Here is a 21,759-nt window from a genome sequence, read left to right as displayed (position 1 = left end):
GAATGGTACCCTAAATATGGGTGTAACATAGAACATGGTGTTCAAGGTGGCTTTTAAAATGATTATAAAACTCATGCATTGTGCATCTTGTATAATTTTACATTTCTACTCTATACTTTTCTATCGCTTTGACTGATGCATTCTGTTAAAATGCAGCACAAATGCGGTTTGCAGAGTTTTTAAAATTGCACTGGGTGAAAATGCAGATGTGAACAGCACTATTGCTTGGCCAAAAATCATCTTGATGGACTTGAATTAACTTCATGGACCTGTGCCTTTATTCAACCTCAAATACTATAACTATGTACAGTGGTACCTCGGTTCACGAACGCTTCTGTTCGCGAACAATTCGGTTTGCGAACAGGAAGCTTGGCAAAATTTTGCTTCCGTTCGCAAACTCCGCATCGGGTGACGAACGCAACCGCAGCCATCTTCCCTGCTCTGACACTGGTCCTGGCTTCGTCTAGTCGAGATCGTGGTCTGATCACAGTTTGATTCGGTTCGCTACCAATTTGGTCTCTGCCGCATATGTAATAGTAGATATGAGAGAAGTTATATAAATCTGAATTTTCGCATTTCTATGACAAAATACTTGATTATGTAACTTTCCTAAGTGAAGAAAAAACAACTCTCTCCAGCACTAGCAGTCTCGAACACACTGTTGTCCCCATTTATTGTGGAATGATTATAATCTTTCATATCTATTCCCTTCAAAGCATATTTCCTTTAGGTCTTTCTGCTTGTTTTTTTTACATGATCATCTGCTTAGTCTTCCTAATATTTACCTACAATCCAGCTCTGTCTCATACTTGAACTAGTTTTTTTACCCTTTCACTTATTTCTTTATTATCGTATAATTGTTTTCCCATTTACCATATCATATCATCAGCACATGCTAACTATGCACTATACTATTGTGTTTATTATGATGCCTTTAGGGTTATTTGCTGTTTTCTGTATTATTAATCTAGGACACGTTCTTTTAGTGATATCAGTTTCTCCTAAATTTTCCCCTTAGTTTTAATCCAACCTTAAGGGCTTGTTCACACCAATTGCAGTGCGTTCCAGAGCGGTAGCTGCTTGAACACACCGCAATCGCTCACAAGATTTCCCCCCTGAGTTCTGAAATGGGAGGGGGCGTGGTGGTGCATTGAAGTAAATGACACCGCAGATGCGCACCCCCACCCGCAATGCGATCAGACACGTGGTAAAACATTGCCTGCGTTCCATTCCACTACAAACGCAAAAAATGCTGCATGCTGGCTATAATGCTAAGCCACTGACTTCAATTCTTGTTTGCACCAAGAAAATCAGATTTAGCCCAGGTCAAGCTTTCCGCAGGTCAGGTCTAATTTTTGACGCCAAAGGTCCAGTTTGAAAGCCTAGAAAATATCATTTTCAGGCCAGCAAGAGTGGCCTGCATGCTTGTCTCCTGACCTCCTGCAGGGCTTCCTATCCTCACTGGTCTACAGAGAGGAAGGGAAGCACAGGAGAGTATTATAGTCAGGGCCGGATTTACTTTCCCTGCCGCCCCGAGGCCGGGCCTCGGTGGCCTTGTGGGGAATCTGGGCCCGATTATAGTGAACCTGTTTTGTCCCAGATGGTCGAAATATAGGTTTGTCTATGTACATGCAATTTTTTGAAAGCAGTTTCATTGCCACTTATGTATACTTTAAAGATGAACTCCAGGCACAAAAAATATTTTGACATTATCACTGTCACTGTGCTGTATATAGTCTGAGCAGAGAACATACAGTAACTTTGGGAGGGGTCCAGCCTTTCCACCCACTACAAACTGCCTGCAGAAAACTACAGGAGGAGGTGGATACAACACCACCAGTCGCCCTGCACATGGAAAGGGAGTAGTACCCAGACTCAAGTTGGAATACACATACTCTTGTAATTAAGACAATATTTGCTTTTCCCGGAGTTCAGCTTTAAACATGCATTATAGGTAATCTTCTCTGAGTATATACATAGAATTTCTACAGGAATCTAATAAGATTGTACTGCTTAAATAATTAAAATAACTTGTCCTAGTAATTCCAGTACCAATGCAATTAAGATTACAGATTATACAATTGCTGAAAGAGGATACTTCCTTAGCAGTATTATTGATTTGGCTTACATTCAATGTACATGTTCTTGTTATCGAAATCGTTAAGGTTACTGTGATGAACTAAGGAATTGCCATTGGTCTTTTATTTTTAGCATTGCATGCATGCTCTGACAAAAGACAGATAAAAAAAAAATTGTGCATTGTTTGCAACATCAGTATTTCACATATAAGGGCGTGCTTACTTAAAGTGGACCTTTACCCAAATCTTTAAAAGAACAACAAACACACCTTTAGGCCCCATTCACACGTAGCGATATATCGCGCGATATCGCGAGACGTCGCCGGCTAATGTTATTCAATGGAGCTGTCTTAGCTCCATGTCTCGCGTCGCTCGTCGCGGTAGCTTCTACAGTACCCATTTTTCGGCGGATTTTGCTTTTTTCTAATGGAGCCCGACGGAGAAGGTCGCGCTACCGTCGCTGGAACGTCGCCCCGAAAGTCGCGCTATCACGGCCGCTGCAAAAGGTATGTCGCTACGTGTGAATGGGGCCTTAGAAATGTTTGGTAATGATAATCTGCAAACACACACTTCTAGATAATTGCAGGCTTTGTATTATTTGCATACCTTTCTCTTTTCTTCCCTAGTCGTGTGTCAGTGGCCATGTTTACTAAGGGCATATTACTAGCTCTCCTATTACTTCCTGGATTTCTGGCACATGTAACTAGGACATGTGACCATGCACATCCTCTCAGGGGAGGAAAATGCCTTTCCCTGTGATCTCCTGAGATTACAGATGAGATTTCCCACCAATGCTGCGCTGATGACAAGGCAATCCCAGTGTGCATTGCTTTGGCAAACTGAAGTCATTTTGCCCATTTTTCTATGCAGGAAGTGAATGCTCTGCAAGTGTAAGTATTTCAAAATCACAGCATTTTACTCCTGACATGTCTATGTGATTATTAATCATCATACATAGAGGGATGCATTGGTAGAATTAGATTTTTGAGTGTAAAGGTCCGCTTGAGGGCTGGTGCACACCTAGGCGACACCCCACCGCGTGGCAATCGTGCATGATCCCAGGTGTGCACCGATAGCGCTGTGGGTTCCGCCCATGCTTCTGAACACTTGTACCTTTTTTCTGCGATACACGATGTGCGGCTGTTTTAGCCACGAACGTGTTCAGAAGCACGGGCGGAACCACGGCAGGAAACCGCACGATTCGTCCAGCGCAACTAGGGTGCCATTGGAAAATAGTGGCACCCACAGCGCAATCGGTGCACACCTGGGCGACTCCTGATCGCGAGGCAATCTGCGCAGAATCGTGCGTGATTGCCGCGCGGTGGGGTTTCGCCTAGGTGTGCACCAGCCCTTAAGGGACTTCAATTTTGCTAAGGGTGATGTCTACTGATTTCCCCTTCCTGCCCGCTGTAACTCAAATAGTAAAATACTTACCTTTACCCCAGCCCTAGAAACTGCCCTAAGATCATTAGTCTGTATTGTTTTAGAAACAATTTCACGTGCCCCTTTAAGAAAAAGTATCGGTAATTGGTATCGGCAAGTACCTGAGGGCAAGTTCTTGTACTTGGTCTTGAAAAAGTGGTATCGGGACATCCCTAATTGAGATCAGTTAAAAAGACTCTGACACCTCCAGTTGCCTTGCACTTTATACCTGCTGGCAGTTCTTTTTGTTAAAGAAGAACTCCAGGCAAACTTTTTCCTAACTCTTGCAGTGGAGCTACCCCCGCACTGCAGGGGTTAAAGTGACATTAAAGGATACGTTTTTTTCCCTCCCCCCAATGTTAGTGTAAGCACTTACCTTAAATGATGTCTCTTAATCTGATCTTCTTTCCTGTTGTTTCAGCCTTCTCTCCAGCGCTGATGCGGGTCTCCGATCCGCTGCTGACTCCTCTGTCCTTGCTGGCACTTCCTGTCCAACGGTGTCTGCATGCGGGTACACGCTGTCCATAGACTTACCTTGTGTCTCTCCTCGTCTCCAGGCTGAAAATCTGAACTGCGCATGCGCCCACCCCAAAATGCTGTGCGGCCACCCGATATTTTTCAGATTTTCAGACAGGAGCGCGTGGGGAAGACACAGGTAAGTTTAAACCCTTTTTAAAGCGTTTTTTTTTTTTAATGTTTGCATATATCTACTGCTTGCTAGCCTCATATATATGCAAAAAAAGGAGGGTTTAATTATACTTCAAGTGCTTATTTTGGTCTAGGGAGGAAAATAAGTTATACTCTCCTGATGCTCTGAGCTTGCTTGTTCTTAGTTGTTCTTGCTCCTTCCAGCCTCGCCCCCCCTCCGCTCCAGTGGTCTAAGGATCGTTGAGTCATGTGTATAGGACGTGTATACACTGTGTATAGGACATGAGGATGCTGAAGGCATACCACCGCTGCAGAGGAGGAGGAGGCAGGCTGGAGGGAGCGCTGTAACAATTGGTCGTCTCCGAGGATCGGGTGAGCATAGCTGTTATTTTTGCACCTAGACGAAAACGAGCACTTAACCCTTGCAGTGCCGGATTAAGAAAACATTTGCCTGGAGTTCTTCTTTAAGTAACTGAGTCAACTTATAGTCAATTTCAAATCAATTTGTGATTTGGTTTTTATTAGTCAATGAAAGTCAATTTGAATGTGTTGCAGTGCTGGGAGGCAGAAATCCTGAGAAGGCACTGGGCTGGACTGCATTGGGCTAAAAGTGCATTTTTGCAGGATTTTGATCTCCCAACTAATTGGCACCACAGCTCACTGAAAGCACTTTGACATCACCTGTGCCTCCTGCAAGCGTCTGATGCTGGGGCCTAGGGAAAATATTTTTTGTTCTTTTTTTGGGTGAACCGTTTGTTTCCAAACAAATACTTCACCGTTTTTATAGCCATTTGTGTTGGGGGAGGTACAGGGGACTGTCAAAGAAACAGACCTTTTGTTTGCTTTGGAAGGTCTGTTTTAAGTGCTGGATATAGTGAGGGGAATTCGTAAAAACTGGAGCAGACAAAATCTGGAGCAGTTGCCCTTAGCAACCAATAAGCTTCTCCCTTTCATTTTCAACGCTTAACTGAACAAACTGAAGAGAGAAGCTGATTGGTTACCATGGACAACTGCTTCAGATGTTATGAATTCCCCTATTGATGTTAAGTATTCATTTATGCTATGGTGGAATGATACATGTTATGTAATGAAAGCCTGGATACAAAAATAGTTATCTGAGCAAATAATAACAAAACAATGTGTGAAAATTGAATGGAACAAAAGGAATATGGGTGTGTGCTACATGCCCAACCAATGAGCTTGAATAAAGCATATGTATAGACAAAATATTATTTGTAGTTTTGTGTAGAGTAGGGAGGGTAAAACACCTACCAGGTTATTTTTTGCTGTCTATAAACCACTTGTGGAATTTTCCTTTTACTTCCTGTCCCAGGAAATTAGAGGAAATCTCCTAGTGCTAGGGGAATTCTCTTAGTTATCTCTGGAACAGGTACCCAATTTAAAGATTTGTCCTTACATCTTGTTCATCTTACTATAACATTTTAAATTTCCCATCAATTTCTGTATGTATTTCAGAATCCTGCTGCACTCCTTACCAAGTATCCCTGTCAGCGTGGGTGCTCGAAATGACCGCGGATGGCGCCGCCAATACTGAAACTTGGTAAAGATGTCACCAGCACACCATATTAAAGTGAAGAACGCATCTGTTTATTGAAGCTTCATGTCAAAACAAATAGCAAAGTTTCGGAGCCACACAGGGTCCCCTTCATCAGGGCTTGAAATGAACACCATTTCAAGCCTGATGAAGGGGAGGGATAATGTGTGTCCCCTAAACGTTGCTATTTGTTTTGACATGAAGCGTCAATAAACAGACGTGTTCTTCTCTTCAATATGGTGTGCTGGTGACATCTCTAACAACTATCCTCTCAAAAGGACACTGACAATAAAAAAAACAAAACCTTCCCCTCTCTGTCAACAATAAAAAAATCAACTGATCCTCAGTCCTGCAGCGGTCAGCACTCACCTCTCTTCCCCGTCCACTACGGCGGTGGAATGTCCCTCTAATGCACTTGCATTAGGCGTGATGACGTCACGGTTCTTAGAGCGCAGAGCGGAGGGGGAGAAGAGGCTGTAGGGACGGGTCTAACAGCCAGTTGGGAATGAGGATCACGTGAGTATATCTTCTTTATTTTAGTCTCTGAACCAAAATGACAATTTAACCCTTGCAGTGCATGGGGTAGCCCCACTGCAAGGGTTAATTTTTTACAATTCTTGGAGTTCCTCTTTAAAAATGGAAAGTGGAAGAGTTGTCCAGAACAATTAGCTTAGTGCAGGTTAACATGTATCTCTATGCATAACCTGTTTGTGTGCCGGCCCCTAGAGAAAAATGAGCAGTTGACCCTTGCAGTGCAGGGCAGCCCCACTACAAGGGTTCATTTTTACAATTCCTGGAGTTTTCCTTTAATGACGACTATAATCAACAACAATTAATAGTTATTGCATGAGGTGCAATGTTTTAAAAGATGTTACTTTTCAGTCATGTATACTGTTTCCTTTTATATTCACACCATATTGATAAATAATTCTCTAAAAACTATACCTAGAGAAGACCCAAAAAAGGCACGTGGTCCATGTCGGTGCTCCCTTTGCCTTTTCATGCAGATCAGAATCTAAGATTATACTGCATGTGCTAAAAGGCTTATGGAGAATGGAAGCCTTGCTTCCTGCAAACGTCACTGCTCGGGTGGCCAATCACAGTGGAATTTCCCACGTTACAGCAATGTTGTCTTGGTAAGGAAACATAAACCCAACACAGAACACACTGCTGCTGCTTTACATAAGCTTTAATACCATGCAGGATACAATGTCACAGCTGCTGCCTTGCAGTACATTGAGAACAGAGTGTGAGAAGAAGGGATCAGCTGACAAAATGCATGGAGACATGTATATGTAGATGATGGATTGTCGTGACGTCACAACCACCTCCATCCATGATGCTCCCTCCCAATCATGTGAGCATATTAAAGTACAGTCATCACCAGCCTTCGTCATCGCTTTCATGTGTTTTATAACATCAATCAATAAAACATTTCCCATTGGTTCTACAGGAAATATTGAGGGGGTACATGACAGCTCTTTCCCTCTAAAGCAGCCATTCTCAACCAGGGTTCTGTGTAGCATCCTCCAGACAAGGGGTGTTTTGAGCTGAGGCTGGTTGACCTCCTATGTGATGGTGTCTGTCCTGTTCCAGAGCCAACACCGCTTGGCAGAGTAAACTGCATGACACCAATTATGTCTTTAGCTGTCCCTGAGGGTGGCATTCTGTCCTACTGGAATTCTTCCTACTGATCACCAATGTAAGGGTAATTTTTCCCTCTAAATTGGTTTTAGCAGGGGTTTCCTGAGACCTGAAGATTATTACAAGGGTTCTTTAGGAACAAAAAGGTTAAGAAAGGTCGCTGTGAAATGTTCTCATGTTATAAAGGCAGCAAGCCACATGCATGAGGCTTGTAAAAACACATGTGACAATTGTGGAATAATTACTATCCAGCATGTAATCTATCTAGGTAGAATAAAAGCATACATTAATGAGAGGAAGGGTGGGGATCTTTTTAGCCCTAGATTTAGCTGTGACAGAAACAGGAGCGGTCTTATGACTTGACTCACACAACCCTCTGCCTTTGGGCAGCATTCAATAGGTCATTCAGTCTCATGCACAGAATTAATACACCCCAACAACACTAGCTTCGCCAGCTCTCCATTGAATAAGGGCAAGCCATAGAAACGTGCTGCTATTTACATCCATCTCAGAACATGCCAGCCCCATCCAGAAGGACAGATTATAAAACCCTGTCCAAGGAGACTGTGCTCTCATAATTGACATGCCAGGATACATCCACATCAGAACACCATGTACCCGATCCATCCTCCCAGTTTAGGAAAGTGTTCTGATGAAAGAATAGAATCCATTCCCTCGTGACAGCTAATAATACAAGCACATGCTAGGCGCCATACAAGGATTGGAAGGAGCAAGGTCTTACCTGTGTGATGGAGCTGTTGAGGTAGTTCCACAATGAAGACAAGGCAGTACATCCAAAGATAGGGAGCTGGGATCGCTGGCCTGGAGGGATGGATGAAGAAGGAGACAAGGGAGAAGCAGCTGGAGCGAATGGATGTGCGTACTCTACTGTGCAGACAAAGGATTGCATCAGACTGAAAGCGTGTGTTCAAGCTCCGGCGCCTCCTACACACACACATCCTTCCTTCCTTCCCTCCACTGAAAGCAGAAGACACGCTGCTGAGGTGCTGAAAGGTGCTGAGAAGCACAGCGGACCCACCACACTTATGGATGGCTTTGCAGTTCTTGTCACTCCTATTTCTCTTCTTTATCCCTAATTCACTTCTCTTTTCACAATTCAAACTTTAGATTTTGCTTAGGATCATGTGTCACTTTCATTTTAACCCTAGAGAGTGAGTCACCAGCAAAGCATCATCTTCATCATGAAAATGCCTTTATTAACATTAAAGAAGAACGCCAGGATTTAGCAAAGTTAACCCTTGCAGTGGGGTTAACTGGCTTTTCTCTAGGGGCCAGAATACAGAAGACATGGTCACCTGTCTCTCAGTGTCCTCATGTCTAATGCAGGAGACTGGAACTTCATTAGGACCCATTCAAAACACATCCAGATTACCTCCAGACCAGACCAGACTGTTTCCAGAGCCAAAATGCATCCCAATGTATCCCTATGCTATTTCTGGCCTCTGTTCCCACCAGCGCAGTGCGTTCCAGACCAGACCAGAAAAATACTGCTTGTCCTATTTTGTCTTGTCAGGAATGCACTGGAACGCATCAAAACCGCATGAAACGCACTGGAACGCACCTGTAAGACCATTTTAAGCTAAAACAAAATGTGAACCAAAAAATCCAATCGCTGCAAAATCGCTGTCAAAATGCGGCAAAAATGCAATGCACTATGTTCCAGATCTGGTCCAGATCTGGTCCGGAAAATGGGGTGAACCCAGCAGGCTGGGTTCACCCCATTTCCCAGACCAGATCTGGAACATAGTGCATTGCGTTTTTGTCGCGAATGTACTGTGATTTTGCTGCGCTTTTGCCGTAATTGGAAATTGTTTTTTTTTTTAGCTTAAAATGGTCTTACAGGTGTGTTCCAGTGCGTTTCATGCGTTTTTGATGCGTTCCAGGGCATTCCAGACCAGACAAAATAGGACAAGCAGTATTTTACTGGTCTGGTCAGGAAAGGACTGTGCTGGTGGGAACAGAGGCCAGAAATAGCATAGGGATGCATTGGGATGCATCTTGGGTCCGTAAACAGTCTGCTCTGGTCTGGAGGTAATCTGGACGTGGTGTGTTTGGGCCCAGAAAGTGATGATGTCACAGGTATTTAGACCGCTGGAGCCCTGGGGAGAAGAGGCTGAGTGGTCTGGTCTAGAAGCCAGGCAGGATTGAGGATCATGTAAGTATATCTTTTTTAATCCAGCACCTAGACCAAAACGAGCAAGGGTTCATAAAAGTTTTTTTTCTTTAAAGTAGAATTAAACTTTTGTTTTTTTTTTGCATATATCTACTGATAGCAAGCAGTAGATATAAGCAAAAACATAAAAAAAAAAAAAATGTTACCAAATAGATAAATACTTACCTGTGTCTCCGCTGCTCACTCCCGTCTGAAAATGTGAAGATTCTCGAGCATCCGTGAAGGATCATGGGGCGGGCGCATGCGCAAAAAAGATCTTCGGCCGGGAGACGAGGAGAGACACGGTGTAAGTCAAAGCACGCAGAGAGCAGTGTGCACACGGACAGACACCATGGGACATAGAAGACACAGCAGTCAGCACTGGAGGGACTCCAGAAAACTACTGGAAAGAAGATCAGATCAAGAGGTATCATTTGAGGTAAGTACTTAAAGCAGCATGAGGGGGGGTGGGGAGGGGGGGGGCTTTAATGTCACTTTAAGCAGTCATGGTATCACAGAAAGAAGCAACACTTCGATACCAAGTAGGGTCCCTTCATCAGGCATGTGTGATAACAAGTACAGAAATAAACAAACATATATACACTAGTGAAGAAGCAATTAACCAATCACCAAACTCCGCTCCACCCCCTCTGATGTCATTGTGACCTCATTGTCCTGTCATCTTTACATGTAAGCGCTGTACTTTAATGTCTGTATAAAGAGCCTTGTCATAATAGTTAACCCAGGTCCTATGTATGGTGCTAGTGTGCCAATGAGAGCTTACAGGGGAAGTTGTTATGTTAGTTTGCTGAGCTGCTGTTTCAAGATTGGAACATGCGTACAACGTGCTAATCTTTCCCGGCCGCCATTGCAGCATAGCGTCAATATGGGAACATATACAGTAGCAATCCTATATAACATCAATGCAGAAACGCATATGGAATTGAATAAACATGGATTCTATACATCATATGTGTTGCCTGAACATTTGGCAAGGACAGAGTGACAGAAGGTCCAGTGGGAACATATTTAAAGTAGACCTGGGATATAAATGCAAGACAAATGAATGTGTGGTAATGCATGTGAAATTGAATAAAAAAGCATAATCAATGTTAAACTAATCATACAAATGTAAGTACCATAAATATGAATAGGCGAAGGCAATAAAGTTACAAAGGGGGGAATTTATCAAAACTGGAGCAGACAGAATCTGGAGCAATTACTCACGACTACCTGCAATTAGATTATTTTATCAGTTTGTTCAGTTGACCTTTAAAAATGAAAGATATAAGCTGACTGGTTACTATGGGTGACTGCTCCAGTTTTGATAAATTCCCCTTAATGTATATGCACATGGAAATAACAATTCGCTTGAAATTCATTTGAAAGAGATGAATAACCAGTCACCATGCATCATGGGTGGGTCACAATGTTAGACCCCATAGACAATGGGGCTCATGACTTTAGGGTATACAGCAAGCCAAGCCAAGCAGTGGCCAAAAAAATCATCTATTTGAATGCATGTACACGTATGGTTAAAATGTGCACCTGAATGCATGCAAACACATAATTGCTGCAATGCACAAAAAATACCATTCAGGAGAAAACAGAAAAGTGATAATGACATATTAAAAAAAAAAAATTCCCCGGTAAAAGTTCTCATGCACTGAAGACGGGATAATGTGCCACAGGTGTCTGTTCAATAGTCTGTTTGGCAGCAAGGAGGAAGGAATTATATATTAGGAGGGCAGCTTTATACAAGGTGAAATCTTGCAGAATCCACACACTATATCATATGAAGGGTATAGCTTTGCGACTAGAAATCCATCCAAATTAGAAAGTTCTGAAAATCTGTATAGTGTGTGGATTCATCCCTCTGCAATGACACAAGACAGCATAAAGTGGTTTTCTTTTGGATGGTATATTTTGCTCTGTCTGACCCTGATCATGCCAACATGGGGGTTCACATGCATATACACTCTTTTATGAATCCCATTAACTTCAAGTTCCCATGATCATTCACTTTTTTGTGCATTGCCGCAATCATGCATTTACATGCATTTAGGTGCACATCTTAATGATATGTTCACATGCATTTACATGCATGTCTTTTGGCCACTGCTCGGCCGCCGCAATCTGGACATACACTGAAGTCATAAGCCCCATTGTCTATGAGGTCTGACATTGCGACCTATCGATCATGCATGATCAGCAGTTATTCATCTCTCTCAAGTCTACTTTAACAGAGTTATTCACAAAAGGGTGAAGAGTTTGGAGAAGGCAGGAGAAGTGAACAATCTAGGACAACACAATTGGAGAATTTTTTCAAATCAGCTAGATTGTTCACTTCTCCTGCCTTCTTCAAACTCTTCACCCTTCTGTTAATAACCCTGTAAGTGAACTGTTATTTCTGTGTGAACATTGTAATTGTATTGCCTTTGCATGTTGATATTTACTATGATGACATTTGTATAATTAGTATAATGTTGCTTAGCATGTTTAATCAATTCAAATGTTTAGGAAACAGATATGATGTATAGAATCCATGTTTATTCAATTTCACATGCATTACCAGACATGCGTTTGTCTTGCATTTATATCCCAGGTCTACTTTAAACATGTTCCCGCAGGACCTTCTGTCACTATGTGTCCTTGCCAAAAGATGGGGAAACAGATATGATGTATATCTAGAATCCATGTACCAAAACCTTTATGTCTACAGGCCATTGGACTCCATATATGCTTGCTTACACACATTAGCAAATATGACACCAGGCACTGTGTACAGTGTATCAAAGCACTCTTTGTGCTTTGATGGTGTACACTCAGGATTGCTACTGCATATGTCCCCATATTGACATTATGTTGCAATGGCGGCCTGGTGGCCAATCTTGAAACATCAGCTCCGCAAACTAACAACACAACTTCCCCAGCAAGCTGTCATTGACACGCTAAAACCATACTATACAACATAGGAACTACTGGACTAACTGTTATGACAAGGCTATAACAAGGTTCTTTATGCAGACTTCAAAAGTACAGCGTTTACATGTAAAGATGGTGGGACAATGGCATCAGAGGGGGTGGAGAGGAGTTGAGTGATTGGTTGACTGGTTCCTCACTGGTGAATATATGTTTGCTGTATTTCTGTACTTGTTATGACATTGCCTGATGAAGGGACCCTGTGTGGTCTAGAAACATTGCTTTTTTCGGTGATACCATTGGGGTGATTTACTAACCTAAACACACGCACGCACTAGGTGCGTGTGATTTTTACACAGCAAAACGTATTTATCAACCAAAAAGTCTCTAAAAGCTTATTTCCACTAATGCCATATATGGAAAAATCATGCACATGATGCATATATAATGCTGCTTCACAGTTTAGACAAAAATGGTTAGCTCATGCATTTACATTCCTACATTCATCAACGCAAGCAACACAATCTAGAGCTAATTTACACAACATCACCTTGCAATTCATGCAGGGCTTTGCACAACACACCTGCTGGGTGTGTACACACTACAAAGGTGTCTAGATTCCACCAATAGATCATGCTCGGAGGGAACACACTACAGAGGTGTATACTTGTTTGTGGCGTGTTTATAAGGTTAGTAAATCAACCCTCATGACTGCTTAACATCAATATAGGTATTTCCATGATGAAGATGACAGTGTGCTGGTGACTCACTTCCTACTTTGCATGCATGCAGCGCCATTGGCTGATCACTACAGCCCCCACCCAGGAAATTACAACGGACATATCTGCCAGGTGTACGACGTGTTACATTTGAACCCTTTCACTGCCGGAGCCATTTTTTTCATTTTGTGCACGCATACTAAAAACTGAAAGCGGAAGTAAGATGGTGCATAAAAAAAAAAAAGGTCTCTGCAAATGTTTGCCTTGTTGTTCTGATATGCACAGCATATTAGCACGCTATTGCCAATTTACCTTGTACGAGTAGGTGATCATCTACAGTGCTGCGCTGTCCTTTCTCCTCTCCATTGCCAGCAGACATATGCATTTGGATTTGGACATACCTGCAAATCAACAAAATTCAGTTGATTTGGCGGTTCGTCCGAATCCGAAATAACAAATTTTTTATATGCCCTTTATATGCTCATTGCCTCCAAATCCAAAACAGCATTAAAATTTGTTTCCAGTGACAAAACGAATGAAAATGTTTTTCATTTTTATTTGTTTCATCCGAAACAAATTTGTTTGCCCTGCACATGTCTAATTGCCAGTGTTTCCATTTTCACCCGGTCTCCTTCCGGCTTTAGCATCTGTCCCTTTTGGTTGGACAGGCCGGCATGATGTAACACCCATGCTCATGGGAGTTACCTTAATTCGGCACAGGACCTTGTCGAGCCTGTGTACTGAGCTGCACATGCAGATAGGATCAGTTTTTGGTAGAAAAGACTTACACAGCCCACCTTCATTTCCACTTCAAAACCCCCAAAACAGTATGGGGCCAATAAACGATTAAAGGAGAACTATGAGGTGAGCGCTTTTCACTCACCTCATAGTTCTAGCCGACCTGTGACAATGAGACTGTCACAGGTCGGCTCAGTAGATCGGGAAGTGAGTGAACACATACCGGCGTTCGCTCACCTCTTGATCCTGTCACAGCTCTCTGCCGTGGCAGGGGAGGGACTGGATTCCCCCCTCCCCGCTCCGATCCTCCAGTACTGGCGGAACGGACGGGGGAGGGGTCGGTTACAGCTGGCTCTGCCTCTAGATAGGCAGAGCCAGCTGTCACTCACGCAGCTGGGCGGATCCAGACATAATTGTCGGGATCCGCTTCAGCTGCGGCATCTCAGTATACCGCGAGCTGCAGCTAGCGGTATACTGAGCTTAGGGTGACGGGAGGACGCTAGTTTGTGTCCTTCAGTTACCCTATTCACTTCAGGCTGGTACGGCTGATTCCAGCCATATATAGGCTGAAATCAGCCATACATCGGGTGGCTTCGTGTGGCTTTGAACATGCTCAGCATGTTCGGCCGACCCGAAGTGCAGAAGGAGTTCGACTCAGCCGATCTAACATCTGGATCGGCGAAGCTGAACCTCCGGCAGGCTACTCGATGAGTGTACGAGTACGGACACCCGCAAACGCATAGACGTGCAGTTTGGGTGAGCGTAGGGCGGCGTATGGCCACGTACTCCCATAGAGAAGGTCAGGCTGTTGTGTGTAATCACACGCAGCACCTGTCCTTCCTGTGAGCGTCCCGATACGGCCATTCACGCAGCACGGATCTGTAAGGGCCGTGTGAATGAGGGCTAAAGCATACCTCCTGTCAGCAACTGGACCGCAACAATATGGTTACTCATTGAATTTCAGTCTTCTGACTATATAATCTTTTGCTGGCTCCCTTCTCTCTCAAATCAAATGTATGAGCTCAGTGGTTTCCTGCTAAACTTTTCTTTAGAGGCAAGTTTAAAGCTGAATGCCAGGATAAGCAAATATTGTCTAAAGATACGTGGCATACATATTCTTACTTGAATTTTGGTGTACTTTGTGTTTTTTTTCTTTCCATACCTGTGCAGTAATCTAGTGTGAAACCTTGTGCAAGAGCTAGTTAATCAAGACCAGTCACTTCTAATCTCTCTTCTTGTATCTGCCCCCCTCTTTTAGTGTTCTGCAGCCTGTAGTGGGTGGGGCCTGCTGGGTCCCTCCCAAAGCTCTGTTCTCTGCATGAGTTATATACAGCATAGTGATGATGTTACTGCTACTTTTTATGGTAATGTTTGGCTTTGAAAGTGTTTGGTGCACAAAAAGTAGATTTATATTCTCTCTGGCTATCAAGGAATATATTTAAATGAAAGTGTACACAGCAGTACATATCTGGCTTGGAGAACAGTGTCTGTATAAATTTAAGGCATCAGTGGTTGGCTCCTCCTCTACCCCATCCCTACACCCATAGGGCCCTAGGATCCTACCTAAATTGACCTGTGGGTAATCTGGGCCTGGTCTACACACAGGGGGAATTTCTTGAGAAGAACAATTTAAAGTAATGGGTCTGTTAATCTAATAATGATGCAGCTCACAAGTTTTTATTAATCTCTAGGCTACCTTTCAATTCTTAGAGTACTGTATCATGGTGTGCCATTAGAAGCCCAGCAACACTGATTTGCATCAACACCAGTGGTTATAATTGTTTTTTGTACATTTTGGAAGCACAGTATCCTGTTTCTGCCCTATGCCACATTGATTTAACACAGAAAAGGACAAATGTGCCATACAATGTGGTCTTCTTGTGTGGTGCTAAAAACAATCCAGCAGAAAGTATGGACCTCAATGCTCATTATGTGGTCCAAGAAGGACTTTAATTATGCAATTATCTCATAGAATGTGTCTAAATTGTATGTAAAGAGTTAACTTTGTGGATATTTCATACACATCATTTTTCATAGATATCTAGATATTAAACTGTGAGGGGCGTTCTTGAATTGTTCTTCACATGATTCATAACCCTTTGTAAAGCTCCAGTCCTGCTTAGCTCATTATTGCTGCTTCTACTTATATGGCTTGAACTTTACTAAATGCCCCACCATCTCTACCACTGTCATTGTTTTTTTATCTCATGTCATGATGACAGGTCACAATGGCTTCCACAGTTCTTTGCAGCTGTGGTATGACATTACAGCTGAACAATGCATGTGTACTGGCACAAATACAATAGAATAATTTAAAAGGCAATTGCTATTCAAATAATGTTGTCTTTTTAATGAATAAAACACATTTCTTTATCCATGTTTGTTTCTGTAAAGTCATGCATGTGAAAGTTGGAATCTTTTGCCACTTCATTATTTTTGAAAAAGAAACTATTTTTGTTTTTCACCTTACCGCCCATCATATGAGGGAAAAAGGACATGGGGCAGAGTCTAGTAAGAGTACATTGAATAAACCCTACCATGTTTTCCCCTTTCCCACTTTTTTTTTTGCAGGATTTATCTAGAAATGGCTAGGGGTGGCCATACAGAGGAGCACATCAGAAGAAATGTTATAATAATATATAAACTTTGTGGATTGGCTATGCCAACTCTAAATGCCCATCATCTGAGCTCTCTACCAAAACGTTACACTGCATCATAATCTTCTCACTTCTGTTGCTATAAAACAGTTAAAACAAAATAACTTCTGCTCTTCCTTCTGCTCTTCTAATTTTCTCTCTACATCTTCTACTTCTCTTCTTTTCTTTCAACTCTCCCGCTCTCCTCTATCTACACTATATTGCCAAACATATTGGGACACCCCTCTAAATCATTGGATTCAGGTGTTCCAATTATCTCTATGGCCACATGTGTATAAAAGCAAGCACCTATGCATGCAGACTGGTTCAGCAAACATTTGTGAAAGAATGGGTCACTCTCAGGAGCTCAGTGAATTCAAGCGTGGTACCATGATAGGTTGCCACCAGTGCAATAAGTCCTTGCTACTAAATATTTCACGGTCAACTGTTAGTGGTATTATAACAAAGTGGAAGCAACTGGGAACAACAGAAACTCAGCCATGAAGAGGTAGGCCACGTAAAATGACAAAGTGGGGTCAGCGCATGTTGAAGCGCACAGTGCGCAGAAGTCGCCAACTGTCTACAGAGTCAATAGCTACAGACCTCCAAACTTTGCGTGGCCTTCAGATTGGCACAACAACAGTGTGTAGAGAGCTTCATGGAATGGGTTTCCATGGCCGAGCAGCTGCATCCACGCCTAACATCACCAAGTGCAATGCAAAGTGTCGGATGCAGTGGTGTAGACATGTTCTCTGGAGTGACCAATCACGCTTCTCTGTCTGGCAATCCGATGGACGTGTCTGGGTTTGGCGGTTGCCAGGAGAACGGTACTTGCCTGACTGCATTGTGCCAAGTGTAAAGTTTGGTGGAGGGGGGGATTATGGTGTGGGGTTGTTTTTCAGGGGTTGGGCTTGGCCCCTTAGTTCCAGTGAAGGGAACTCTTAAGGCATCAGCATACAAAGACATTTTGGACAATTTAATGCTCCCACCTTTGTGGGAACAGTTAGGGGATGGCCCCTTCCTGTTCCAACATGACTGCGCACCAGTGCACAAAGCAAGGTCCATAAAGACAAGGATGAGCGAGTTTGGGGTGGAGGAACTTGACTGGCCTGCACTGAGTCCTAACCTCAACCTGTTAGAACACATTTGGGATGAATTAGAGCGGAGAGTGTGAGCAAGGCCTTCTTGTCCAATGTCAGTAGCTGACCTCACAAATGCGCTTCTGGAAGAATGGTCAAACACACCCATAGACACACTACTAAACCTTGTGGACGCCTTCCCAGAAGAGTTAAGGCTGTTATAGCTGCAAAGGGTGGGCCAACTCAATATTGAACCCTACAGAATAAGACTGGGATGCCATTAAAATTAATTTGTGTGTAAAGGCAGGCATCCCAATACTTTTGGGAATATAGTGTATGTTTCCTCTATGTGAGTGCCTGGACTCTATAGGGCATGGAGCGCCTATTTTTCTTTTTATGGCCTGCACCTATAATGAAGATCCCAGCGCTTGTTCCAGCATTACCTTACAAACTGCACATTACACCTCTTATCTGTATATTTCTTTCTATTTTGTATATTGCTGTTCAATTGCATACATTGTCATTGTTTTTGAGTTATGCCCTGTACAACAATTTTGCCATCTTTAATAAAAATATTGATATGTGTGAAAATGGATGAAAATACTTTGTATCGGGCAGTACAGTAGCTCAGTGGTTAGCACTACTGCTTTGCAGCTCTGAGGTTCCAGGTTCGGCCATCTGCATAGAGGTTGCATGTTCTTTCTATGCTTGTGTAGGTTTCCATTCGTTTTTTTTCCACACTCAAAAGACATGCTGGCGGGTTAATTGGCTCCTGTTAAAAATTCGCCATGTATGAATGCACAGGGGCTTTAGATTGTGAGCTCTATGGACTGATGTGAATAAATAGTATGTAAAAGCGCTGTGTTCATTGACAGTACAATATGAGTACCTGTAATAAATATAATTTAATGGTAGACATGATTAGTTAAAGTTTTTGGTTTCATTTCAAATTGGTGTTGAAAACATCCTATTTCTTTTATGCATTTATTATTAAACAAACATGTATTGTACTAAATGCAGTATATCATGAGTAATCATTTGCCATCCACTGTCCGTTGTTCTGACTGTTTAAAACTTTGACCTCTGAATCTGAAGATAAAGTTGATTGGTTGTTTAATACTTTTCTAGATTTTTGTCCCAATAATTTTAGGTGATTCGACTGATTTAAGCATTGTTTGTGACAAATGGGCAAGTGCAGGTTCTCAACAGAGCAATCATTTGTTTTCCATAGAGCGCATAAGCATCTGTTTATATAAGAGTTTTGTTCCCAGCAAACGTTTACAAAGCATTTACAAAGCTTTCAGGACATAAAAGAAAATGTAACCCGGAGTTGTTCTTTAAAGCAAATGTGCTTTTGTACTTAAAATAATGTGTAAATAATTCATAGCCTGTCCAAGTTGAGCCTTTAAAGTTGAGCCTTGGGGAAAAAAAAGAAATTGCCTTCGGAATGATGAATAAGGTGATGTACTTAATTCTTACTCCCACAAGCTTTCCCTCATCATGCAACCAGTTGCATCTCTCTGGCCTCACACTATACAATGCAGTGCTAGCAGGGAGAGGAGGCCACAGGCCCGTCCACATTTCAGAGTGTCAGTCAGTGGAGGAAGGTGCTGGCTGCTCAGGGAATGATGCATGCTCCACATCCCGTAGGCAAGAATTAACTTCATGCATTGCATTAATTTGTGTATTTTAAATATGCCTAGAGTTTAGTTTTATTGATAAAAATGTGGTGATAGGCAGAGGTAAGGTCGCAAAACCCTTACACTCACTTAAATGTTTTGTTACATATTATTTGCTTTTATTTCTCTTTATACTTTGGGTACCACTCTCTTTATACAGTTAAAAATTACCGCAACCGGATATCCAGGAAGTGCAATCAGTTGTGTAATATCATATAGCAAAACAGAAATGAATGATAAATGTTAGATTGTCTTCAATTATTTTCACATAGCTATGGATATGTATATTACATTACTAAATAACTAAAGGGACTCTTTTGTATATCAAACCTAATTATTTCATTATCATCTGGCATAATTCATTTGATGCACATTACTTTTTTACATGTCTGCTCCTTCAGAATTAAACAAAGCCCAACTTTGTTCTAAGTGGTATTTTTTCCATTTGGGGGAGCTGATAAAACTCCTGTCAAATTTTGTGTGCTCCTGCTGGGGAGAATAACCCACATTATCGGTCCTGGTGGCTATTGTTAAGAGGACTGAAACTGATGGAAATCCTAACATTTTACAGTTGTCAGCAGAACTGGGAAAGGGGGGAGATCTTGACTCTGGTAGCAACAGCCTTGTAGGGGATTCCCCTCACTTCCCTTTGTGTCTTTAAGACAGGAAGCATAGAAGAACCTCTCCAATTGAACACAGTAGGCAAAAAAAGAAAATTGACAAGGATATTACTATACCAGCCTTATTACAACTGAAATGAAAAACAGTTTTGGATTTAGATATACAGTGCATTAATATTACAATGCAAAAAAAAAAAGAAACTGTGCTTTTATCTATGTATTTATTGTGGGTGTAGCGATGTTATTTCCATTTAAATATATAATGGACACCCGGTTAAAATTTTCTGTAGCCAGATGTTACTTTCTGGCATTGCCATTAAGGGCTCATTCAGATGTATGCCCGTGAAAAGACCTGATCCCGGGAGGGACAGGTGCTGCATGTAATTGCACGCAGCAGACTGTTCTTCCCTATGGGAGAATGCTGCTGCATGCAATTACACACTGTCATATGCACACCCGAACCTGCACATCTGTGCGGGTTCGGATACACACTGTCTGTCTGCAATTACACACAGCACCTGTCCCTCCCGGGATCTGGTCTTTTTATGGGCGTGCAGGCCGTACTTATATGTATGCCCATCTGAATGAGCCCTTGGGATACTGAAGCTACCTAGAAGCTACCTAATAGAATTTCCTTTGTTTAACTTATGTTTTAACTTTTTCTTTTTGCTGCACAGTGGCTGATCTATATAATTTTTTCCCTTTCTAAAAGCAAATACAATTAGGCCTCGTACACACTATGCGTTTTGGGATTCCTGTCCTTTTTAGCTGTGGCCATTATAACTGTTCAAGTTAATGAATGGGTGATAGTTGCCACATCTATAAGTGGCATTCTGTATGTAATTGTATGTGATATGATTACATGCGGTTTGGAATAGATCACTGTCCCCGGACGCATCTATTGTGTTCAGGGACAGTGATCTATTCCGAACCGCATGTCATTTTCATTGGGAATGGAAAATTTGGTTAGTGGGGTATGACTGTTTTTAGGCTTAAAGTGGGACTCTACTCTCCTCTCTTCCAATGATGCCGCATTGGGTGGCAATGGCCAATGGGTGCCAACCATGGCTTCCTTTATAGATACATTGGATGATTGAGCGCAGGTGAAAATAAAGGGAAAATATGCATTAAAAAAGAAATGCAAACACCCTATTGATGGACTGCAATATACCATTTTTTTGCTTTTGGATTTAGATACACATTCATTTGTTGTTTATATGCTTATATAGTTTATATAGCTTATATTGTTTATATGCTTATAAGTTTATGGAAACTTCAATAGTTTAGGAGCAGAACATCTAACATATAAGCCTAATATTAACTCTTACTAAAGCAAGAGATGTGAAAAACAAGCTTGTTTACAAAAAGAGCCATTAACCAAATTTATGTATAAAGCTATTCATGAGGCCGTTAGAACTGCAGATAATGGAATGGAAGTTAAGATTTCGTAGGAAGATATTTTCTGATAAATAATGGTATTCTGTTACTAATCTCACTGTGGAATACCACTAGCTGCATCTCTTAAAGGAGCACTAAAGCAGCAAACATGGTATTCTGATTGCTGTGTGTGTTTTTGAAGGTTCTCATTTATCCGGGTCGTAGTAAAGCTAGTAGTAGTTGCAGTCAACTGTATTTGTTCTACAATGTTGAACAAGTTTTGTAGCTTATACAAGCCACTTCTTCACTTTTAATGACTGGGTTTTTCCTGACACTCATCAGAACTGAAAAAGTGGCTTGGATAAGTTATAAAGCATCTTCAATGTTACAGAACAAATCCAGTTGAATGTGACTAACTACCACTAGTTTTCACGCATTTCACGCATATATATATCTAGATATATATACA

General features: G+C 42.0%; 1 protein-coding gene across 1 annotated transcript in view; it reads right to left on the bottom strand.

Moving 5' to 3' along the window:
• The window catches only part of SLC38A1 (solute carrier family 38 member 1), a 61,236-nt gene extending 52,987 nt beyond the window's left edge, over positions 1-8,249 (bottom strand). Inside the window, exon 1 of the mRNA XM_018559486.1 lies at positions 8,090-8,249. The gene's annotated coding sequence lies outside the window, so the exon portion shown is untranslated. The remainder of the gene's footprint in view (positions 1-8,089) is intronic.
• Positions 8,250-21,759: the final 13,510 nt, after the last annotated feature.

The sequence above is a fragment of the Nanorana parkeri genome, unplaced genomic scaffold (genome assembly GCF_000935625.1).
Source record: "Nanorana parkeri isolate BGI_ZX_2015 unplaced genomic scaffold, ASM93562v1 scaffold399, whole genome shotgun sequence".
Taxonomy (NCBI): domain Eukaryota; kingdom Metazoa; phylum Chordata; class Amphibia; order Anura; family Dicroglossidae; genus Nanorana; species Nanorana parkeri.
The sequence above is the reverse complement of the archived record's forward strand: the minus strand, read 5'-3'. Positions and strand labels throughout refer to the sequence as shown.